This window comes from Myiozetetes cayanensis, unplaced genomic scaffold (genome assembly GCF_022539395.1).
Source record: "Myiozetetes cayanensis isolate MyiCay16 unplaced genomic scaffold, myiCay2020 scf7, whole genome shotgun sequence".
Lineage (NCBI taxonomy): Eukaryota > Metazoa > Chordata > Aves > Passeriformes > Tyrannidae > Myiozetetes > Myiozetetes cayanensis.
The window spans coordinates 51,226,209-51,251,004 of NW_026087964.1; the positions used below are offsets into that span (position 1 = coordinate 51,226,209).

The following is a 24,796-nucleotide window of genomic DNA, read 5'->3' on the forward strand; positions in this document are numbered from 1 at the left end:
TGTTGAACAGGTATTTCACAGTTTGGACTATGTAGCTGCATTCCCTTGAGAGGTATTTTCACAGTTTATTTACTATTATTACAATGTGAGAATGCTAAAGTTCAATATAATAGAAATTACCCTTGCATATAATTTGCAGGAATGCTTTGTCATGTACATAAATTAGTAACGCTATGGGGATAGGAATATTCAACAACAGAAGTCAACTTCAAAAATTTTACAGCAAAATTTACATTAACACAGCATTAATTTTGCATTTTTAAGAACCTAGTAATTAGTGATGAAGAAGAAAGCAATCCACTAAAGAGGCTTACACTGTGTGTTACACGGGAACGCTCAAGTGGTCAGTTATTTCAGAAAGTTTCAGGTCAAGGTCAAATCAAGTGCAAAATCTTACTAATGGTGAGAAACAAGGTACATAGAATATGCATGCACTGCATTTTGTATGCTGAATAAAAATAGGTAAACAAATGCTCATTTCTATGGACTGCTGTGGATTACTTTTCTGTGTGAACATGAAGAGAAGTCTGTAAATGCGCAAAAAGAAGGTTTGACCATTTGTACCTTTCAAATACATCCAATACTCAGTTAATTCAGAAAGGCCCATATTTAATCAGCAAAGTTACTGCTAATGTCAAAAAGCATTTTGGTTCACTAAGACAAAAAAAACATAATCACACCTTAAACGTCAATTATTTTTCAAACTCATCAATGTCTGAATTTCTCATTGGCTTCAGATATGTACCACTGCCTCCCTGATACAGAGTGCATGTACCATGAAGACCTTACATTGTAAAAATACCCCACAGGAATGTTTTAAGCAAAGGCATAAGCAGGGCCATGACCCTGATATTTAATGGGAATGGTGGCAGAAGTACAGTTTGTAGGAGGATTTGACGTTTAAGAATCTGATTAACCTTCATTAATTAGGTACTGGATAAAGAGGGATTATCGTTCAAATTCTTAGTAATTCATGTTGACTTTGCAGTGATATGAGTAAATCTGTAGTTTCTCTAAATGCAATACTCTTTTTGGGGTTTGTTTTCATTGGCATGGCTTTTTAGGCATACTCATAAACATTCACTTAAAAAACAGTCTCTAGATAAAATTATGTTGTTACCAGGTTGCTAATTACTGCTGAAATTAACAGTGTCATATAGGATTTTAAAATAATTACATAACATGTAGGTAGAGATTAAACTTACTGACACATAAGCAAATAAACACTATCTAAATTTTTCCACCTACAACACACTCCTTGTGTTCAGTGTCACAGCTCAAGACCACAAACTGTCCTATCAACGTGTTTCAGACTTCACTGGCATCAGGTACACAGGTACAACAGTTTTGGTGGAAGGACTGGAGGGAAGGTAGGGAAGAGGATGGAGGATGCAGAAGGATAAGATACAATTTCCCCACATTTTGTGATATATCAGATACTCAAGCTAAATGAATTTTTCCCTAATGCTTAAGAATACTATCAGGGTACAGAAAGTTATACAAGGCATGAAAATGGCATTTTGTGCTGTTAACTTTTTTGTGGTTTAAGTAAAAGAGTTTTGAGCACATGCCATATTTTAATAGAAATATATTGAATTCTGCAAGATCTTTTCCAAAAAAGGATGACTTTCTCTCCTCTGTTGCTAAGGTCTCCCAGGTAAAGACAGGAGAATGAATGAGAACACAGCTCTAATCCAGAACAGAAACTCCCAGGTTACCATGCTATTCTGGCCCTTTTATTATAATTTCTATATATAGGAATTCCCTGTACTTATGAATCAATTTTTATTAAATGAATTATCCCCTCTTTACTGAATTATTTATATCTATCTCCTTATTATCCCAAATGTAGATAGAGTACAATCATAGGTACAGTGAGAAATAAAATAATTAAAATTTCTCAATTTCCACCAAAGCATACTTCTACAATAGTTTTTCCTTGTGGCATTAATTCATGTTTTTCCAGCACTTTATAGCCACTGAATTGCTTCTCTCTGTAATTCACATATTAAATTCAAGCCTTTTATAGCCACTGAATCACAGCTTTCCTTTAGACCTTCATTTTCCAATCAGTGCTTGTAGTTGGAACTGTATTTGCAGGTAGATAAAAGTATATTCCTTTACAAAGTAAAAAACTGTTTTCAAATACTATTTTAAGCTCTGAGGATTTGTAAAAGTACTTAACTATACAAAGTACCACAGTTAAACTGAACGTGCATTTTGAGTGAACCTTCAAATAACCTTGTTCAGAAAAAAACTGGAGTGAAGACAAAGAGATTGGACACAACAGAAAACGGTCATCCTTCCTAACTCTATCACCACATGGCGAAAATCCTGTGAGCAGATCAGTGCACTGTGCACTTGTTCTCTGAATTTCAGCCTTCCACTCTGTCCAAAAGGTAAAAGATAAAGTGTGTGTTCAGAGATGAAGCCAAGGTCCAAGTTTTTATCACAGATGTGCATATCGCTTTTCTTAGGCTGTAGGGCTTAAGTGAACCTAATTTTATTAGATCCAAGCGTTACTAACAACTATGAAATACAATATCTCGCTCTCTTTGGACACTGGACTTCTGTCTGATTCCAACAGTCCTTCAGCTCCCCAAAAGCTTGTATCTCACTGCAAGTCAAAGGAAGAACCCAAAGTCACCAAGTGCTTTTATAAAATAAGACTAGTGCTCTGAGGTCAGTTAGGTCTTGCAAAGTGAAACACCACAACAGCTTTATAAGCGTGACACAAACCCTGAGCTGAGGAAAACTGGGATAACTCAAACTGAGCATTAGTACCTTACACATATGTATAATTTAATTAAACATGGTTGTTTAATCAGTCATTCTGGAAGCCTGGGAATACAAGCAGCATAAAGCATCCATCTAGAAACAGAAAAAAACCCTATCTAGATAGCTAGAGCAGGTAGGAACAAAAACTGACATCTCTTCACATTCATAGAAAATCGGCAGGAGGACTTACTCTTGCTTCTAGTTATCCTCTTAGCACTGAGAATTTTTTGGAGTAAATGCTAATCTGAATTTTAAGTTACACCCTCTGAAGCCACCATTTATTATACAGCTCTGTAAAGGACAGCTAACACCTTAAAATGCTACAGCATTAATTATGTACATAAATCACTACACAATGGACACACAGTTAATTTTAATCATTAATTAATTGTTTGCTGTTTTCGTTACAGAGACTCAAGGCTTAATTAAGTACCACAGGAATAGTCTTTCATGTTTTCTGACAGACACTGTCATAGATGAAAGTGTTCAGAGACTTTCTTCCTCCTCCCAATTAGACTTACGTCCTCCACAGTCATCCTGCCAATTCAAGGCACTATAACAAAGTGTGTTAAGAATAACACACAGAGATGGGCATGACAGATCTAGCTACCTGCATACCCCTACAGCTCTTCCCTTAAAGCCTCTGAGACTCTACTGAGTACTCACTCAAACAACTGAACACTATCATAATGCTATTTATGCTGCACATAGTGGAGATATATCTCTTATTTTCCAGCTACTCTGAAATTTTCAAAGACTATCAGAGAGTCTTCCATGGTCGAGGCTGCTGTTACAGCTCAAATTTAGTGACTTCAGAGATCTACACACTGCCAGAATCTCAACTCCCACTGCATTGTTCAGGTAATTTATTAAAAAATGTTGCTACTTATCTTGCTAAGCAGTAAAGGATAAAACCATGCAGATACTTACATATGAAAAAGATGTCCAACAATAGAAGTAATAGTTAATTTAAAACAAAACAGTGAGACACTGTTAAACCAAGGTATGTCCATTTATGACAGCAGTTATGTTCCACAAGTTTTTAAAGCATTGTACTGGTTGGTACAATTTGTCATACACAGCAGTATGATAAAGCCTCAGATAAAACTTTTGCCTTCTACCACTAAAAACTTTGCATAAGCATTTAAAAGCTCTCTTGCTCTGGATAATCTGAAAGGAATCTTACTTCACTGTTTTGCTAAGATTTAGCTTTTTCACACTCTACTTGTCAGTGCAAATCCTTCAGCTGCATCTAAATTCTCTCTTGCAATAATTATACAAACAGACACAAAATAGAGGAAATTCTTTCTTATTTCACAGTATCATTATTTATTTTATTATTTCATAGCAGTAATATCCATCCAGAGCAAGTGACACCAAACAGCAGATGCTAAGGATTGTGGCAAACAAACAAAAGTTATTTCACAGAATATCCTGAGTTGGAAGGGACACATAAGGATTATCAAGTCCAGCTCCTGGCCCTGTACAGGACAACACCAGAAATCACAAGCATGTGCCTGAGAGTGCTGTCCAAACGCTTACTGAATTTCTACTACAAAGAGGTTGCTATGCCAGAAGCATGTTAATTAATTCAGTCCCGAACTAACAACAAACTCATGAATGTATGATCCTGACACGCATAGGCACAGATGAGTAATTTATACTAGTGAGCTACTCATCCTCACCTTTAACCCCAGAAGAGTTCAGATAACCTTCAATACACTCTTCCAGGATCTCATTTGTGGCATATGCAGGAGTCTAAGCTTTTCCTCAACCCTCAGATGGAGTAAATGAGAACTGAGTTCTATTGTTATTTATTTTCCATGTAAGAATGGAACACTTGAGAAATACATTTCACATAATGACACCAAGGCTGAGAAGAACAAAATATGTTTTAAGATACCAGTCTATTACCAAAACCAATCTACTGAAATTGGTACTAATAGAGTTTATATTTAGGCACATCCATGGATGGTCGAACACAGACAAAGATGAAGTGCAGATCTGAAAGTTCAAGTGTCAACTCAACGGACCAAAGCCAACCATCTGCCTTCCTTGAAAGTTCTATTTAAACACCAAAAGATATAAGAATATTTCTATTATTTTGGGGACTGGTGTATGTATTTACTGAAAGCATCATCTCAGCATGACTGTGTATGAGAGAGTCTCACGAGGCCCTGCATTTAGTCTCAAAATGATTCTACTAATATGCTCCATTTATTAGTATAACCTTTTTCTTTTCCCTCGTGGCAACACCAGAATGCTTAACATAGCCTCTGGGTTTCTTTTTAGGCTAACGAATCATTGCTAAAACAAATCAAAAGCAGTTCACAGTTCTGTTGATTGAAAAACCTGTTAAGACCAAGAAGAGAAAAATAGTTGGTTTCCTTCTTTTTACACTCTTTTCTCTACTAATGAAGTAAAGATCAAACAAAATGTAGAAGTCTAGATACTTAGCTTTGACAGAAAGTGAGCAGATTAGAATAAGAATATGCAACAGAAGCTAATTTACTGAACAAGATGGTATTTACCTGGACATTTTCCTTACCACAAGGAAGAAATCATATCCCTTCACGGAAGTCATGAATGAAAACAAACACTATGTGTATCCAAGAGAGAAAAAAAAAGTGTTTCTTATTTCTTACCCACATCAGAATTTTTTAAAAAAAAGAGAGAGGGAGAGAGAAATTTGCATATAAGAACAGTATCCACTAAATTTAAGATAAATGTCTGTTACAGAAATATGATTCTGATTAAGAATCAGGGTCAGAGGTAGAAAACATAACAGTGGAACTCTAGGTACATCTGTTCACCTATCTTACCATCTATTTTTCCTCTGTGTACCTTCAGACATCACTCAGATCTATGAACACAAGATACAAATCAAAATAGGAAAGAATCTGCAACATGGGAAATTCTCAAGGCAACTGGCTGCAGTCTCGTAACGGGAACATGCTGTAACGGTAGGACAAAAGAAAACAAACAAACAAACCCAAAAGTGTCAAATGAGGTATTTAGTTCTTTTCATCTATAACTTCTGCACTATCCAACTCTACTAGGTGATCTGAATGCGGTTGGTGAAGTGATTAGCAGTGAAAGAGAGAAAGCTGGCATGTAAAATTTCGAAAGTAAGCTTTAGGGTTATTTGCCTACTGTTGGCAATGGGCAGTTTATACTAGTTGGAGCAATCATGACAAATACTTCTTCAAATACATTGGCTTTCACTGCAGGTATTTGGAAACAGCCTAGGAAAATTGAGGCTTGTTAGGCATAGCTGGAGATTGAGTTTACCTCATATTTAGGAAGCTATCTCTATAGCTGTTGAAATTAGCAACTTAATTTGCTTTGAATTTAAAAACTAAAATTAATGGCAGCAAAAGAAAACAATTTTCAGCTCAATTTCAGCATAATGAACAGGAGCTGCATAGCTAAACAACAAAAGTGTTCTCCATTTTAAGATTACATAGCGAACTTGATTCTCTAGCAGTCTTCAAATGGAATTCCCATTTCAGTCAATTATAGACTGTTTACTTCATTGCTTTTTCAGCCTTTAAACATCACTGGGTTTAATTAATTAAACAAATAGGCAACAGTTTGATTAATCAAGTGTATATGCAAAAGCCATTAAAAATCAGGATCAAGGAAACCTTTCCAGCAACTTCAAGTGACTTCGCATGATCACATCAATAATGGTCTACCAGGAGGATAAATAAATAAGAGAACTGATATTCTCTAGATACGTATCTTGATGTATGTGACTACAGCTTTACCACAGAACCTAGCAGCTATCTAGCACTTCTCAAATACAATCCAGTTGTATTTGCAAGCAAAACAGATTAAGTCCTTATATCAGTTTTAAGAAACCAAGACAGAACCCACAAAAACAACAGTAGGATTCATGTCAGCAGGCATCTGTACCTGGGTTAGTTGTTTAGACAACTTTACAGCCCATGCAGAGAAAGTGTCATATCTGACGTACATCTCACAACAAGTGGTGGTGCTCACCAGCCACCAAGAACAGAAAAAGTCCTGGATGGTTCAGATGTAGATGTCTAAAATTAGGCAACATCAATTTCAGGCCTGGGCAGCAAGAGAAAAGGGGAGAGAGAGGGACAAAGTGTAGAAGAAATGGTTTGAAGTACTAGGGACTAAGCTTCCGCCAGGATGTTTGGCCAAACAAATCAAACACTGAGTGAACAGCAGTAACATCTTACTTGGGATGGTTTTCAAGATCTCCGCTATCCATCTGCCCATGCAGAGAAACGTGTGGGCAGCTTTTAAATCATCTCCTGAAACACATTTTAAGGTAAATTGCCTCTGATCTTCATTTGCCTTAAAATGCAAAGTTCTAAACTGCAGAGGTTCAGGAACTGATTTGCTAACAATTCAGACATCAAGGCAGGGGGCACAGGCTTATCAACAGGACAGTTCTCAGTATTAACTAAATCCTAGAGTAGAAACATGATTCTGAGCAGCTAGCAATAGTAAAACATATAGGGGAAGGTGTATTTCCATGCCCTTTGAAGTTTTCAAATATGGGAAACTGGACAACTATGTCACACGGACAACCAAGGCAGAATCTTATGTGGCCTGATACATGAAGAAAAAAACAAACTGTGTCTCTAGTAAAAGGAAGACAGCAATTACACATTACAGGAAAAAAAAAAAAAAACAACCAACTGAAATAATTAAAAAATGCTGAATATAACATATGGCATAAGAGTGACATGGAAGAAAAAGGAAAAAAAGGAAAGGAAAAAACCTCTCAGAATTCCAGTTTGCATAAATGAGTGACACTAATTATGACAATGACATGAAACTACAATGCATGAAGAAATATTCATCCTACAAAAATGTTTCACATTAATATAATTAAGCTACATTCATATATCAATAATTGACACCACTTATTTCTTCCAGCTAAGTGAGTTTAAATTACTTCATACAAAATAAAATGAATGTAGGTTACTATGGTGATCAGTATAATTCAGGAATAATTGGTTTATATTTTAAACAAACACAGTTGATTCTTCAACCTGAAGCTCAGAAAACATCCTGAACTCTGAACTTCAGTTTTCCTGCCTACAGTTCATGATATACTGAGGAAACTATGACCTCTTCAAAGTGATTAATGCATTAAAATGATCTGTCCATGATGTTGAATTATGTACAGAATCATACTATTCTGTCACTGATTTCTGTTGAGTAACAATATTTGAAATTATCAAAAAAGTTTTCAAGCAATTTGCCTGTAAATTGATATGACTGCATGTAACTGATCATTTTTCAGTCATGGTATTCCAGGTTGTGATGTCAGCATTAGGCCTGACCAGTATTAAGATGAGAAACCACTGAAAGGACAGCAAACACCTGTGTCTTGGGGATTGGTTCTGTTCCTTCAGCAAGGGCACTTGCTTCCATGTCTCAGTACAGTACAAGACGATACTGTGCCTTCTTATGGTATAGGAAAACTGATGTTTAGTTCATTAACTGAAGCCAAACACTAGTGATTTTTTTTTTCCAGAACTAAAGTGATTCATACTGGCTCATAAAATCTATGTTAATTGGCTGAATGAAAGATGTCAAAATATTTTCACACAAGTAGGGACAGTCAATTATGTGTTATTTCAAAATTTCTGGATTTTCTTCTAGTTTTGAAAGAAAGCATTTTTCCACTTCTGCAAATAAACAGATGTTAGCAATATCATAATTAGTAATTTCTATAGCAGAAGTATCTAAACACTCATTACTAGTGGATACCAGAAAACCGTACAGAGAAGGCATTACAAGCACAGGATCCAGAAAGTCACAAAACAATCCAGTCTGTGATTAGGTATAGAGCATACTGGTACGTATAGATTACAAAAATAGCTCAAGTAGTTTGCAGTATTTTTTCCTGCATTGTAGTTTGTTTTCTAAATAGGGTTTTAAGCAACCAAGACGTGAAGGGCCTTGAAAAGAATCCATATGAGGAGCGGTTGAGGGCACCTGGTTTGTTCAGAATTTGAGAAAAAGAGGTTGAGGGAAGACCTCACTGTAGTTACAACTTCCTCATGAGGGAGAAGAGGAGAGGCAGGCACAGATCTCTTCTCTGGAGTTATCAGTGACAGGACCCAAGAGAATGGCCTGAAGTTGTTTCAGGGGAGGTTTCAGTTGGATATTAGAAAAAGGTTCTTTACCAAGAGGGTGGCTGGGCACTGGAACAGGCTCCCCAGGGAGTGGTCACAGCACCAAGCCTGACAGAGTTCATGAAGCATTTGGACAATGCTCTCAGGCACATGGTGGGATTCTTAGGGTGTCCTGGGCAGGGTTGGGGATTGGACTTGATGACCCTTGTGGGTCCCTTCCAACTCATCATAGTCTATGATTCCGTAGTAATTCCATTAATATTCCTGTGATGCCACCATAAAATGTTTTGAGATTCTTCAGGATGAAGAGGTTCAGTTAAAATATGGATGTACGTAGAGAATATACATTTGTGAAGTAAATACGCTTTACATGATTGGTGCGATACGTATGGTGAGAGCACAGCTACAGATCTGCAAAGGCAGAATGACAGCACAGAGCGTTGGAGCCCTTGGACAAGCTCCTTCCTCAGCACAGACTCATTACCACAGCCTGAGGATGCAGTACTTGATGATTCTCATTCCTCATGCTCCAGATCAGAATCTCCTCTTTGCTTCTATTCACTGTCAATCAAGACACTAAGCTCCCTGTGGAGCATTTTGTTTCATCACTGTCAATTTGAAAGCTATTTACTTTCTCCTTTGTTAAGAGTAAACATCACTTACAGAATTACAGCAAAAGAAGGTGTAACAAATAATTTCTCTAACAATCCAGTTGATAGTAGAATTGTATTTGCAGAACACTTACTCTAAGTTATCAAACTACAGGATACATTTAGCACTTGGAATCACAGTATATATAAACACCCATGAAGAAAAGAATACATCCCAAAAGAATCCTTATGTGAGAGATAAATATTGATGAGTAAAGAGTATCTTGCAAAGGGTTATACAGACAACACAGAAGTAGATCTCAAATTTCCTCAATTGAGACTACACGCTTCTCCTGTAAACTGTATGATTTATTTCTGCTTATCCAAGGTACATCTTTAATTCCATTGCAGTTTCTGGGAAGGCCATAAAACTTACCAAAAAAGAAGCTGTTCAGAATAGAAAATGCTAATGTAAGTGTAAAGATAGTGATCGTTTAATTTAGGATATTATCAAATAAAACTAGTTTAAAAATATATTATTCATTCTTATTTGTTAATGCTTACACAGCCTTTACATGTACTCAGCTTATTAAAAAAATAAAAAGTAATCAAAACTAATAAGAAAAATATTTCTCCCCTTCTCACTGACTCTTTCCTTTTTTATTTTTCAAAACCCAGAAATCAAACAACCAGAATAACATTATTTTTGCAGCAGAATAATTACTGATTTCTAGACCAGAGGTACTATAGAGAATGCACAAATCTGCACGATACCCCTGAGTGTTAGATGCACTGTAAGAATCTCTCTGAATTATGTGAAAGATATATGAGATCTCACACTACCAGACAGTTCCCTACTGGGTGCAGATGAGAAGAACATTACTCAAATGGCACTCCCTCCAAAGTCACTGTACTAAATTCTTCCATCTGACTCAATAGTCACCTATTTAAAACTACAGTCCTTGATTAAAATAATCCTTCCAAGTATATTTTACATCCATTTGTTTTAGTGTTTAAAACATATTACTCCTCTAAGCAAACTAGCTAGCCTACACTAGAAGATATGAGTCTGTAAAATTCAGGTTATACTTGATCGTCCTCAGTTTCATTAGAGTTGAACCAACTCTAACATCATAAAGCACCAAGGAGAACAGTCTGACACAATGACAAAATTAAGCTGTTTTGTATTTTGCAACTGGAGCAAAATTAGATCTTTACTACTTAGTTTGCTAGGGATACTTTCAAATGCAAAGCAAAGTTCTGCATTCATTTGGAAACTGAAATCAAGTCCCTAACACAAATATTTCTTTAAAATAGATTCATTTATAAAATTATAGGGAGTATAGAAAACATTTTGTTGCTGTTCTCAAACCCAATACGCATCTAAGTTATCACTACCTTAGCAATACAAGATTTTCTTTTATCAAAAATGTTGACAAAAAAAATCATCTAACATAAATAACGTATCAAATATTACGTTCCCTTCCAAACTACTCCCCAAGTGCTCCATAAGTGCTACAGAGCATGAAGAGATCCCTAGACCACAACCACAAAACCTCATTTGCTCCATATTAACAGACATAACTCCAAAAACTGCACCTTGAGTATGACTGAAATTCAACGTTACCCCTCACTGGGAACTCTACATAACTCTGACCCCGTACATGATAACTCCCTTTTTATGGCATCTGCTGTGTCACCTCCAGAATATGTGACTTCTGCTTTCCATTTGCAAGTGACAAACTGTAGAAGTAATAACCAATAGTGACTCAGCAGCATTGCTTGGTTGCCACCTCAAGAACTGAGGAAATCAACAAGGAGCTTTCAGTATTTGCAGCATGCAAGAAGCCTTGTTTCTATCATGTTATCTCACATGAACATACTTACATGGTAATTTTTCAGAATGAGTACCAGAAAAGGTTTAGAAAACAGTTACACAAAACAGTCCAAAGCTATACAATAAATACAGTGTAATACTTCTTATAGTATTTGCTATGGAAAGTACAATTAGAATTTTTTAAGCTACTACATTAAATCCTAAGGTAAAAGACTGCAAAAAAACCCCCAAAAAAAGTAAACAGATAAATGTTTCTAAATCCTATCTTCTGCTCAGACAGCACAGTGACTATTATTTTGAAAATACGGGTACATTAAAGGTACACTAAAAGGTATGAAAAGTTATTAGTTTCTATTCTTGCAATCTGGACAGTTATACTACACAGACTAATGCATGTGAATAGCAAGATGGAAAAAAACCCTCATGCCCAAACCAAAACTACTGAGATCATGAATGAGCAGAAGGCCAAGTTCCACTAAGTATGGAAAGCTGCATCAGCACATGAAAAATTACAGCTCACCACAACACTAACAACTTAAAGAACAATGGTTTCATAGATCTATTCCTCCTTTAAGTAGTCTATACCTAACCCCCTTTATTTTTGAGTCCATGCATATCCTCTTTAGTGTACGTAGGCACTGCATCCAAAAAAGAAAATATGGACAGTATTTTGATGTTTATCAAATCCTAAGATCTGATACTTGAACCATCAGTCCTCCTTAACTCCACAAAACCACTTCAATCAGTGCATAATACCTCCCTAAATGATTTGATTACTTGGTACCTAAACAGAAGGGTAAGGAGTAAAGGTCTGTGCACTTAATGGCACAGACTACGTAATCAGGTAGGAGTTAAGATGCCATTAAAACACAGTAGATCCACACCCAGTTTCTGCTTTTTGAGACAGAACTGCTTTTCCAGAAACTGTGATTTGATTCCACAGAACACAAGCTCTTACAAAATAACCTCATACAAAAGTCTTTCACTGAGTTTTGACTTATTTTTCCCAGTGGAGGTATTCTAGATGTTCGTATTAGGTCATGTCACAGACGGAAAAGCCTATAAAGTCCTGTGCTCAAAAACTCTTGTGTGGAAGAGAAGAAAGCAGCAGTATTGTTTTGGTCACCTACTGGGAAAGTCTATTGGAAAGTACATGCTCAAGATACAAAATTCAGAAATGAAACTGTAAGATCATGGTCTTTGGTTAGGTAAGAAAAATCAAATATGGTTAGGTAAGAAAAATCAAATATTCTTGTTAAGAATACCCTATTCACATTATTTTAGTTATTTAGGAACCTAAACATGTGATCAAGGCTGCCAGGAAGGACAAGGGTTCTGTTCAGGAGAGACCCAGACCATACAACTTTCTAGGTAGACTTAATTGAAATTACTACAACAATAAGTAAGATAGCCCCCCTCCCTCCCCCCCCAGTAATTTCTTCTGAGGGATGCAAAATATCAAGGCACTATATTTATGCAAGAGAAACAAAATTAATTTATTTAAGATGAGAAGTAGTGAGGGACCTAAACAGCTTCTTATCTCTTTCTGGTTTTTATTAAAGAACCAATCTCACCTCGCTTCTTAAACAGGAGTCTGGTGGGTTAAAAGGCATGCTGAGATTTTAAATGAACCTCACCCAAATGAACACTGAATAAGTTATTTTTGCTGTGGGTCCTCTCCCCCCAACTGTTTTCCAGGTCTATTCAGACTACTGAGTGGTATAAAAAAAAAAAATCTGTTTAATAAGAATTTTCTTTAGGAGTAAAGTCTTCTTACTACCTATTTCTACTCTGCTTGGATGATTACGAATTAGCCAGGAATTATGTCCTCATTGTTTTGGGAAATTAGCAGACTTTGTATGGACTAAGCCTCACCAGAGAAGAGTACTTTCTGAAGGATTTTTTTATTGAAAAGATATTAAGATTTTTATTTAAATAAGCACACTGTGCTTTGCTACAAACTCCAATCTTCCTTGCAAAACAAAACAAAAATGTTGTGGTATCTTCATATTTTTTTTCTTTCATATCCATGTGTAGAAAACACATGAATTAAACAGATGGATGGCATCCCCAAATTATTTTAGGAAAAATAATCACTACCCACATTAGTCCATATATTAGCTATACTATAAATTTTCTCAGCTGGACTAGACAGTTTAGTCTTCTACCAAATCTGTTAGCAATACCATGCTCACATATACTTTTAGCCACAACATAATTGTATTTAAGCAAATGACAGCAACTGAATAGCTATTAAAAAGTCAGTCTCACAGGAGGCACTAGATGAATTGAGTTCAAGCTCCAAAGACCAAGGTCACTTACGAATGAGCTTAAATCTGAAGCAAATGATCCCACTGACTTCCATGGAGATAGTTATATGCCTTAGGCCAGATACATGCTTAATTCCCTACTGAGACATTCTCACAGCAAATTCTTGAAGCATCGAAAAATTCCTTTTTCCCAAAGGAAAACCAAGTTTTTTCTAGTACTCTTTGATGCACTAGTAATGTATTTCCCACAAACTAGCGAACATGCATATATACAAATGAGTAAAAACAGAGAATTAATCTGAATCTATAATGAACTTTAAAAAGATAGATCAAAGGGATAAGTTGTAGATGTAAAACATGCTGAATCATCCTTCATATAGACAAGAATGTGAACGGAACAGTAAATGCAGTGACCTAAACCCTTATGACATATTGAAATTTGAAATATATTTTTGCAGCGATGAATATAGGGACAATTCATTCCACATTATTAGAAAGTAGACTGATCTCCAAGGACTTGTACTGACTCCATTTATATAAATATAAACTATATTTATATATATTTATATTAATATATTTTATATTATTGTATTATATATAATTATATATATAATTATATATTCTGTAGATAAATACATAAAATATATTTTATAATATATTTATATAAATATATCTATATAAATATAAACTATAATTTATAAATACAACTAGTATTAGTAAATAATCATGGTGACTCTATTGTACAATGTAAGAAACAAAACAGTCTATTGAGAGACAGAATTCTCCATTATTATAGCTGTAAAAATCTATCCAACTTATCTCAGTTGCCTGAACTTTCAAACTTGAAAGCAAGCAAGAATTATCATCTTAGACCTACAGTTTAAAAATATATACTGTTACCTGACAAAGCTGCTACCTGAAATCAAGAACCAGCTAAAGGTTGAAAACATACAAGCTGTCTGCATCTCATACCTAAATATGAGATTTGAACAAGAATGCAGAGTAGAAAGAAGCCCATCAAAACACAGCTCTTCAACAGAAAGCAAACAGAATGAGGTTAAGAGTGAAAGATGAACAAGTAAGGTGGGGGTTTCGCACGACACCTTTAAAATGAGTTGAATTTGCAAAAGTAGTATCTTATTTTATAAAGTTGCAATCGTAATAAATCCAAGTGTCACCTAAGGTAACATAAGCTCCTGCATATTTCAGGAAAGTACAGAAAGCTTGGTAGGTAAGAAGAGAGGAAAATATGTGCAAAACATGATTGTGGAGGGGGAAGCAAGACAACCTCACTTCTGGTTAAGAAAAAATTGACACAACTGGAAGTGTCTTCGTTTACTTACAATGAAAAAACATGGGAAATATAAATTCTCCCACTGAAAGAAAGTGAAGTCTTTTCTCTCTTCTCCTCTGGCCTTGCCGAGTACCCTTTGCTACCCTTCTGGCACCTGCCACTGAGCTGATACAGCGGCTCATTGTTCCTGTATTCCAAGAGAAAACCTCAAGAGCTTTTCTTACAGGTTAGATAAGAGTCCAGGCTATTGTGATACTAGATGTACCACATAACATACCTCTCCATCACTTCTTATTCCATGTTTGCTGTGGGTAGCAAGGGGAGCAGCACACGCAGCAGGCACACTTGTGAGGGACCCTGCTTATGACCCCTGCAGCCTGAAAGATGCACACCACCTGGATTTCTTTCAACCTGTTGATTTCTTTTCAGAATAGAGGGACAGAATAATACTTCTGCTGGTATCTGAAAGCTGGGAGAATTTGAAAAATTATTTTAAGCTGCTTGTCATGTATCATTCTAACCCAAATTTAGAGCAACTTCATTCCAAAGCATGTTATTTTTCCCGGGAGCTGAAGGTGAGATTTTTTTCACACCATTTTCCCTTCTTACCTCTATTCACTTCTTTTCCCCTTTCTATTTACCCTTACTCTTTACTACCTGTGATAACTCAGTGTCAAAGGATCATGGCATGAGTTTCCACAAAAATTCAATACAAGGGAATGCCTTTTGCCTGGTCAAACTCCTTCCACAGCCAAAAGTGCCCCTTCCAGATGCAGAGTGATGCAGTCACCACTCCTCCATGTGAGTAACTCCACACAGCTCTGCAGAGCCCATCTGTGTATACAAGCGTGTTGCATTTGCAAGCTGAAGGGCTTTGACTGAAAATCCTCAGAACCAGGAGCTATTTGCATTTAATCCAACACACGCTGACAATAAGATGGTTGAGTAATGTATTTATGTCATTCTAGCTTAAACCCCATAATTTACAAGTACATCACATCAGTAATGTTATATTAAGAAGTATCAAGAATACTTTTTCCTGAACCCCAATTCCGCAAAAATCTCCAAACAAGTCAAACAAATTAAAGATTAAGTAGGGAAGAAAACAATGAAATTGAACCTTAGAAATAGAGTTATTTCGTGTTTTATTCATGAAGAAAATGTATTAGAAATACAGAGACTTGTCAAAACTATTTTCTGTGAAATTAACAGCTTTGGGAAAAAGCACAAAAATAATATTACAGAACAACTATACTTTCATTTTATCTACTGCCTGCTTTTCAACCTTCAAATAAGTGTATTTTTACAGTAAATTGCTTTTTTATAAAGAAAAACTTCTGGGAGAAAAAATTGGTCAAGTCAGGAAGATCTTCAACAGGTTAATCATGGTGCCTGTGCTTTTGACAGTCAGCAAATTCACAGTCTAGTATAACCAAGAGATGTTTACTACCAGCAATTTTTTTTCCCCCCATAATTTCTTGGGCCCTAGGGCCTCTCTGGTTTTCTTAACCTTTGCAAAGACACTGCTTTAATCCTTTTTCCTAAAACATATGTGAATTATGTTTGCAGGGCTGGAAATATTCTGAAAGGGAAGAAAAAATGAGCAAATTATCCAACAAAAAAGCACTACACTTATTTATCATCAATTTTCTGTTTTTTTCCCACCATTCAGCAGTTACTCTGTTACAAGTGTCATTAGCACTCAAAAGCTGAGTGTGAAGAATTAAAGCATTTTAAACACTGAAACAGCTCAAAGACATGCCTTTGGTTTGTCAGGCATGTTTTACATTTATGTACACACCAGTCCTAGGTACACACAGGCTACTTTAAGCACATACTAAGGGCTGAGAGATGCTGTGTGAGGTCACTGCCTCCACCAGCTCTGGGACCGGGGAGATGCCTCCTGCCCTCCAGCCTGAATGATGCTACTGCCACTTGCCCATTTGTAGCTTCAACCTGTAGTGAAAATGAGCTCATATGGCAGAGACACACAGACATGTCCAGGACACTGGCGTGGCCAGACACACAGACTGCCACAGACAAGGTGCTGCCTGCAGCAGTGCCTACATACAGAACTTGCACAACTTGCTGCAACCTCTTTTCCCAGTTTGCAATGCACTGCCTTCAGAAATATGCTAATTTTTCTTGATTTGTGCAGATTTTCAGTTTCACCACTATTTGTAGTGAAAGAGAAACTTTTCACAGAGCAAGATTCAAGGAGCTCTCAAATTACCCATTCATCAGAATATGTTCTCGAAGTTGAGAAACCTTTACTGGCAATCAACTTTTCACAGACTAATGCATGGTTCAGCAACTCTTTAAATATCAAACTGATAAATGCTTAGTTCTGTGGGGAGAAAAACAGAAAAAGGAAAATGATAGGGATACCCATAGATTCAGTGTAATAACAACTGGTGCATGACTTGCAGATCCATGTATACGTGTGTTATCCATCCCGCAACGGAACACTGGTTTCTTGTATTCAAAAGCTCATTCTAAATATTTTCAACTGTAACCACACTTTCCTTTAAATCTTAAGTGGAAACAGACTCCCTTTCCTAAATGTCGTAATATTACAACATTACAAAAACAGGAGGAAAAAGAGCCCCAAACCCAGTAACACTGAGGTCACGCTCAGTAGGTGCAAAGAACGCATTGTCTTTTGCAGAAGCTCCCAGGTCAGTGGAAAGCAGGTGCTTCGATAAACTTTCATTTGAAAGCTGTTCCCTGCACTAAGGGGTTGCATCGAAGATTTTTGATATCTGGCATGTGAGAAGGAAATAGCCAGGCACTATTCACTTTGAGTCAGATTGAACGTTCCTAAAATAAGCCTAAGTACAGAAGGTAAAACCAGAGAATTTCTTCAAGGTTACCTTTCAGAGTTTATCTCAAATTGTTCCCTTGGCAAAGACAGTTGTACAATATCCTTCTTAAAACATACTACAGAAAAAAAGTTGGGCTGTAAAATCCAAAACTACTGGTTTCTTCCAGGGGTCTTGGAGAGGACAAAACATTCTAAGGAAGTAAATGTAACCCTCAACATACATCCGAAGCATTTGCTACATATTGATCCCTGTCCTAAAGCTGAACCTAGGCTGCAATAAATCTCAGGGTTTACTCTCTGCATGCCATTTATTTGTCAATTCCTTCCTCCCTCAAGAGAAGTTGGAGGTAAAAACAAGAAAAAAAAATCAGCAAAATCCAAATAATACAAAGCATTTGACAGAACCCTCACAGAGATAAAAGAAGGGACAACAGGCTCTCTCATCACAAGAGACTCAGGGAAAGACACAAAACAACAAAGTCACCTAATATTTTCAAATACTACAGTAGACAGGACTCGATCTGTGAGTAATGATGGCAAGTAGGTACACTTTTGAAAGATTTAAAAAGTAATTTATATTTAAGTAGAAAGGATTTTTTCCACATTTTTTCCTCCTATTATATAAAGAAACTTGGGTTTTGCTTTGGCATTTTTTCAGCAGAAGGAAATAAAAAATAACAGGAGCAGTAACAGGAGCGGACACACCAGCAACAGCAATGGCAGTGTCTGCTCCACTTCCTGGAATGACATATGAAGAAGCACAAAACAGAACATAATTGGCCTCTAAAGACTGTAATGGTTCTCGTTATTAATGCAGCTCCATCCCAATGGTATCATGAGTATCTCTCAAACTTTAATGCCAAATCCCCATGACCACTTTCTAAGTACTACAAGTAAATTAAGTGACTAGCCCACGGTAACACTGGAAATCTGCATCAAAGAATCCAGCTCCACCCTGGAGACCTAGACTAAAGTTTTAACTATCAGACTACCATTCCTTTCTTTACCTAAGAGCGAAGCTACAATGATCCCAGAGATAAATATTTCATAATGTCAAAAGCCACCACTAACTCACACTTTCTAGAGATATACAGTTTCAGCCTGACCTTGAAGTAGGATCCTTGCAGAAGTTGCATGGAAGGTGAAGTTGGTTTTATAAAAACTGAATAATTGCTGTTCTGCAAGATAATTGTGAGATCACAATTGTTCCTCTTAGTCCCTTAATCTCTCAAAAGAAACTGAGAAGAAAGAACATGCTCCTCTCAAGTTCTCATCACATCTCCATTTTGGCAAGACATCCAGTCCAGATCTTTGTAAATTCACAAAGCCTGAGAAAAAAAGCAGTACTTGGCATCCTACTTAAACTTTGCCATCTAAAAATGCAGAATTGCTTTAAATAGGATGGTATGCTTTGATTTGTCATAATGTTTATTATTGCATTTATTTTCTGCCTGCAGATATTATTAAAGAAGATGTTTCATCTCAATATATGTATAAAATCAAAGGAATGAAGAAAGGCAGTATGCCTAATTTAATTACTGTCCTGGTTCTTTCAGTAAATGATGGTTGAGCATACCAATATGAATAAGTATTTGTAACTAAATGTCACACTATAATTATGAAAGAGCAGGAAATTGAGATACAGACTCTGATTCTAATTGCTCCATGATAACCATACAAATGCATCTCATTCAAAGTATTCTTTCATGACCCTGGAGTTCAGGACTGTGCTCTTTTGCCCTTCTTGTCTATTTACGAAGAAAAAAAAAATCTCTTGGCATCTAAATTATGATGTGATGCTCTGTGATGCTGCTCTATTTAGTTGAGTAGGATTTACAAGTACATATCATTAATAAAATTTGTAACAGCCAGATAGGAAGCTATCATATACCCACCGTTTGAATATATCATCTCTCCACACCAAAAGAAAAAAAAAAAGAGCTAAAAATCCTAATTTGCTCAGGAAACCAAGTATTTCCCTTGATCCACTGAGAACACACAGTACAGGCCAATTATCTATATCCCAGACATGTTTTAAACATATTCTGAGGCAATCACAGCTAGAAGTTAGTATTACACTCCTCCTGCAGCTCATGAACTAGGCCTGTTCAAAATTCACCCTTTAAAGTAAAATGCACTACAAGAGGTTTAGAATAAAGTTAATTTGGTAGCAGTTCCAGGTTGCAGGATTTGGGGTTTTTACCCTCAATTAATATTGAAAACTGCACCATCCACTTACATAAATAACAGAACAGAAACAGGACTCTCAAAATTCAGTACTTCTTTTCCAGAACAGGGGTCAGGATGCTCCAAGATGCTGGCAGACTAACTTTATACAGACAGTGATTTCTATTTAGTTTCATTCCAATTTAATACTAACTTCCCTAGTCACTATTACTGCTTCTCTTTGCTTTCAGTAACTCCCACTACCAGAATCCTAACACATGCCTAGCCAAAAGTGAGAAGTGGGTTATTTTTGACTAACACAAATATGCTCTTTTTATTTGATAATGCTACCCATTCTTTCACTGCAAAGCCTACAAAAACCCCTTTCCTCCATGTCCAGTGCTCTTTCAGAAGCTGTAGATCATGTTTAGAATAGTTTAGAAGACGACAAGTTTTATTTCATTCTCTGGACACCTTAAGTCACTCCATTACTGTGCAATATTTATTAAACAATGCTTCAAGGGGAAACGTGTAGCTTAGTAGAATACGTCATTCCCAAAATACAAAAACCCTTCTGTTTCTGACTACTTCTAGCCATGCAGAAACTAGGTGCATGTGACTCTCTGCTGCATACTTCAAAGCCGTGTGGGAAGTAAGATGTGCATATGAAATCAGGCTGGCCACAGCTCTGCCTTGTGCTGTTCACCTTCACAACACGAAGTTCGATGGAGGAATTGCAGGCATTTATTCAGCAAGTTTTTTTCTCTTACAAGACTGAAAACTTATATGAACTTCCCCTTTCAACTGGTATTAGGATATCTATGTAGTGGTGTAATTAATGTAGTCAAATCACACCTCAGTTTTTGTTTCGTTCATTATTAATACAACTTACTTTTTTTTCCTATCTTATTGTCCAAAATTTGTACTGACAATGCAAGATGCTAGTGAGCTAAATAATCTATGAATATCCTTTTTGGCAGCGACAGAGAGCTCTGTGTTATTTCACAATCACAAACTTTATTCTGTTCAAAACATGTATATATAAACAAAAATGTTTTTACACATTTCAAAAATAAACTGTAAGAGCGGAAAACTAAAATGCAGTTATAGTTTAACCTGATCTGATACAACTCCAAAAGGTGGCATTTGGCAATGGTAAAGCTTTCAAAAGAGCTCACAGAATTGGGTGTCCAATTCCAAATAAAAATCAAAATATGTCATTGTTTATAAACACAGAAACATAATTTGCTGCCAACAGTACATTAATGAGTAAAGCAATACATTCAGATCACCCAAATATCTAGTATCTAGTTCAAAGCAACTGTCTGACAAAAATACACAGTTAGGATCTTTTTTTCCTATTCTCTATTTAAAGGCAAGTTAAAACCTCTGAAAAAAATCAGCTTTCCTTGCATTGACAAACACAAATGGATTACATGGGCACTTCATTAAACTCTTGGAGACAAATTCTGCTTGCGAGTAGGACATCTGCTTTGCTAGAAATCTCAGGAAAAACAGTTAGCCTGTGGTATTTCGCCCTTCTGAGTTCCTGTGCTGTCACCACTGTCTTACAAAACTGGATACCATCTATCCAGACAACAGCTGTGCTAATGCCAAGGCTCACTGCCCACCACAGAAACTAATGCCAACTCCAGGTTTCCGACAGGAGCCACCCTCTGGCTGGCTGAGGACTGGCCCTGGAGCCAAAGGCTCCCTGCCACCCCTTCCTCTGCTTCAGGCAGGGCAACAGCCCTTGGTGTCAATGAATCCCAGCTGATCCACCCCAGCCGAGAAGATGACCTTCAGTGATTCCCTGCCAAAACAAACAGTGCAACTTAAACATTATTTTATTCCCTTATTACATTTCAAATATGTTTCACATCTGAAAATCAAGTAAATTTATTTCTGGTTTACAAATAGTTTGTAACTATCAGTCTTAATGACCCACCACCACCACTACATTTTTATGCACTTTTTCTGTAATAACATTTGCATTTTTCCCCACTCTGGTCAAACAAAACCACCAGAAGACCAAAGAGGTTTCATCTCAGCTCAGCACTCCTACCCTCCATTAAAAAAAATATAAAAATAATTAGTACATTCAATTAACACACACAGGAGGAGCTCCAAACTCACCACAGAATTTTCACACAGCTTGTTCATCATATTCAAAATAACTCAGCTACTACCTAATTAAATTGTTGGTGTAATGACCCAGTGATATTAGTTTGGCTGGATGCTGGCGGCAATTGATCTGCAGGCTAGCTGGATTTAAAAGAAATACAATATAAATTCCTGGTTTTTCCTTTCTGAAAAACAAGTGCCCTGTGTTTTTGTTGGTGAGGCTGCTAATACCTAATGTAGTTATGTTACTAAAAGACCATATTCTGATGTGATGAATTACTGTAATTTGACATTTAAATAAGTGTGTTAAAGTTGTGTGTCCTGGTCAAAAACCAAAACACTATTTCTACCTTGCCCTCAGAGTCTGCAAAACCCACGCAGTAAAATCTGTCAAGTGACTTTTTTTTTTTTAATACACATACATATCCGTGTTATGATAGAGTATTCTAGCCCTAGACACTATGTTTGGGATCTCACTAATAAGCACTAAATAAAAACTTCCTAATACCAACATGTTACAAAGTTAGAGCCCACAGCTTCCAAGAACTTCACTAAGATCTGCATCTCCCTGCTCATTACTGACAGGGCCAAGTAGACAATATACCACAGTATTGCATTATAAACATAAAGAACATCTATTTAATAACTATTTTTCTATTTTTTATCAGGTATACATGACCAAGTGTTACAATGTAAGAGTGATACTACTATATCAGAGCTTCATATGCTCATTCCTTTTGGTTATATTAACACAAAGCTACACCAGAACAGGCCCTTCTTTCTCAACATCCACTAATAGAAGAAAATATAGAGAGAGCACATCAGAGCCACTGCCACCATACCATAAATTACTTTGTCAAGTCACATATACTCTTTTTCATTCATGAACTTTGAGCAACTACCAAAATATGTATTACCACAGAGTCCAGAACACACTTAAATGTTTCCAACAGACATGATCTTAACTCAGGTTTGATGGAAATGTGCCTGTTTATGAAAGTGTTTGGTTTTTTTAAGAGTTGAATAATATTTAGATGGATTATAAAATACACTTTCATATTTCCACTTTTAATCCATTTTTTTCAGCAAATAAGACAAATAATTTCATTTCTGAAATATGCTCCTATCCTTCTTGCATACGCTGGATGACAGCTTTTCAGCTGAGGCTGAGGCATTAAACCCAAAATGGCTGAAGCACTGGTCAAAGACAAATCTCTTCTAAAAAATTTAGCAAGCTACATTATTCAAAACTATTCAGCAAGCATTCAAGCTACAACATGATGGATGCGCAGGCCAGTCTGGGTACACAGCTAATCAATATCACCCTCATGAATAGTCACTGCATAGTGTGGAGCCTGATGTGGAGGAGACAGGTGCATGTGGTTAATATTCGGTACCACAAGCAGTGCCCTCGACTTCAGCCTGACCACTCGATACAAATCCCAGCTACACCCAGACAGCTTTGTAGAAAGAGGCAGGGCACAGGTTTTATGACACCTGTGGCAAACACTTAAGACATTACAAACGCCCTTGGATAGTTGTGCTTTTGTGAACTTTTAGAAAAGGCTACTGTTTACTGCAGTCCAGATTTAATGACAACACTAACTGTATAAAACCATTTGGTTTTCAATAGGCTACGACACAACACTCGTGATCAAGCACACAACTCAAGTACATTAATGTGCATTACTTGAATAAATTCCCCCCTGCTTAAACCACTGAATATAAAGGTTTTCCTCGTACATTTGACTAATCAATACTTGGAATCAAATACGTCTTGTTTCAAGAGGGAAAAGGAAAATGAATGAGGTTAAATTAATGCTGTCACTTTCTATAAACTGGCAATAGTTTCCCGCTACAGAAACCACTAACTTCATTATTTTGCAACAGGAAATCAACGCTGTAGCACATTTTAAAAGTCTAATTTACTAGAGCAATAAAAAGGCACCCTCAAGGCTCATCATGTATGTCATATTATGCTTAGTTTTAAGCATTCCAGCTTAAGAACAGTAGGCAAAACTCTCAGCAAATCAAGTTGATTAGTATTTTGAATTTGTATGCTGTAGTGCTCTCCACTCACTAAGTACTATATAAATATTATTTTATTAAATTTCAAAGCAATTGTGTTAGGTGGGATAATAAAATGTCTCTGTCTTACACTCTTTATCTCAAAAATACAGCCTTTGAAACAGAAGCAAAAGCAGTACATTAAAGCAGTAAACTCACAGTCAGAAGGTCAGAAGTGAGAGTACTCCAGACTTCTAAAGCTGTTTTAAGACTAGCAGGGCACAGAAATCTACAACCAAAAGAGATGCATCTGCCTGAGGTTTGCAAGTATCTCCTTATCTACTATTGCATGGTTAGGGAAAAAGTTGGGGATTTTTTTTTTTTATTTTCTAGTACTCATCAGGGTTCTTAGAACCTTTTTGAAGGAACCCTATTTCATGAAGATGCTGCTGGAGGGCAACTAGCTCATTAGGGAAAAGTTGAGAGGACAGAATAAGAACACAAGTAAAAAATGAGTTGGAGTAATAAATAAATAAAAACCCAAACACAAACAATGAAAGAGGTAACAGATCTTTACCTTTTTCTCCTTTCTAACTCTCTATGTTAATTAATAGAGTATTCCACTTTCTGGAACAATGTCTCCTTGACTGCCAACTGGTTCCTCGCTCCTCTTTAGAAAACTCCTTAATAGCCATTTCTCCCAGAAATCCTTCTAACAGAATCATATTTTCTATTCATAAATGGTCCCTAAAATTATGGTTGATTGATATGACACAAT

General features: G+C 36.5%; 1 protein-coding gene across 3 annotated transcripts in view; it reads right to left on the reverse strand.

The window, feature by feature from the left end:
* The window catches only part of CCSER1 (coiled-coil serine rich protein 1), a 650,601-nt gene that overhangs the window by 503,521 nt on the left and 122,284 nt on the right, over positions 1-24,796 (reverse strand). The gene's annotated exons all lie outside the window — the stretch shown is intronic.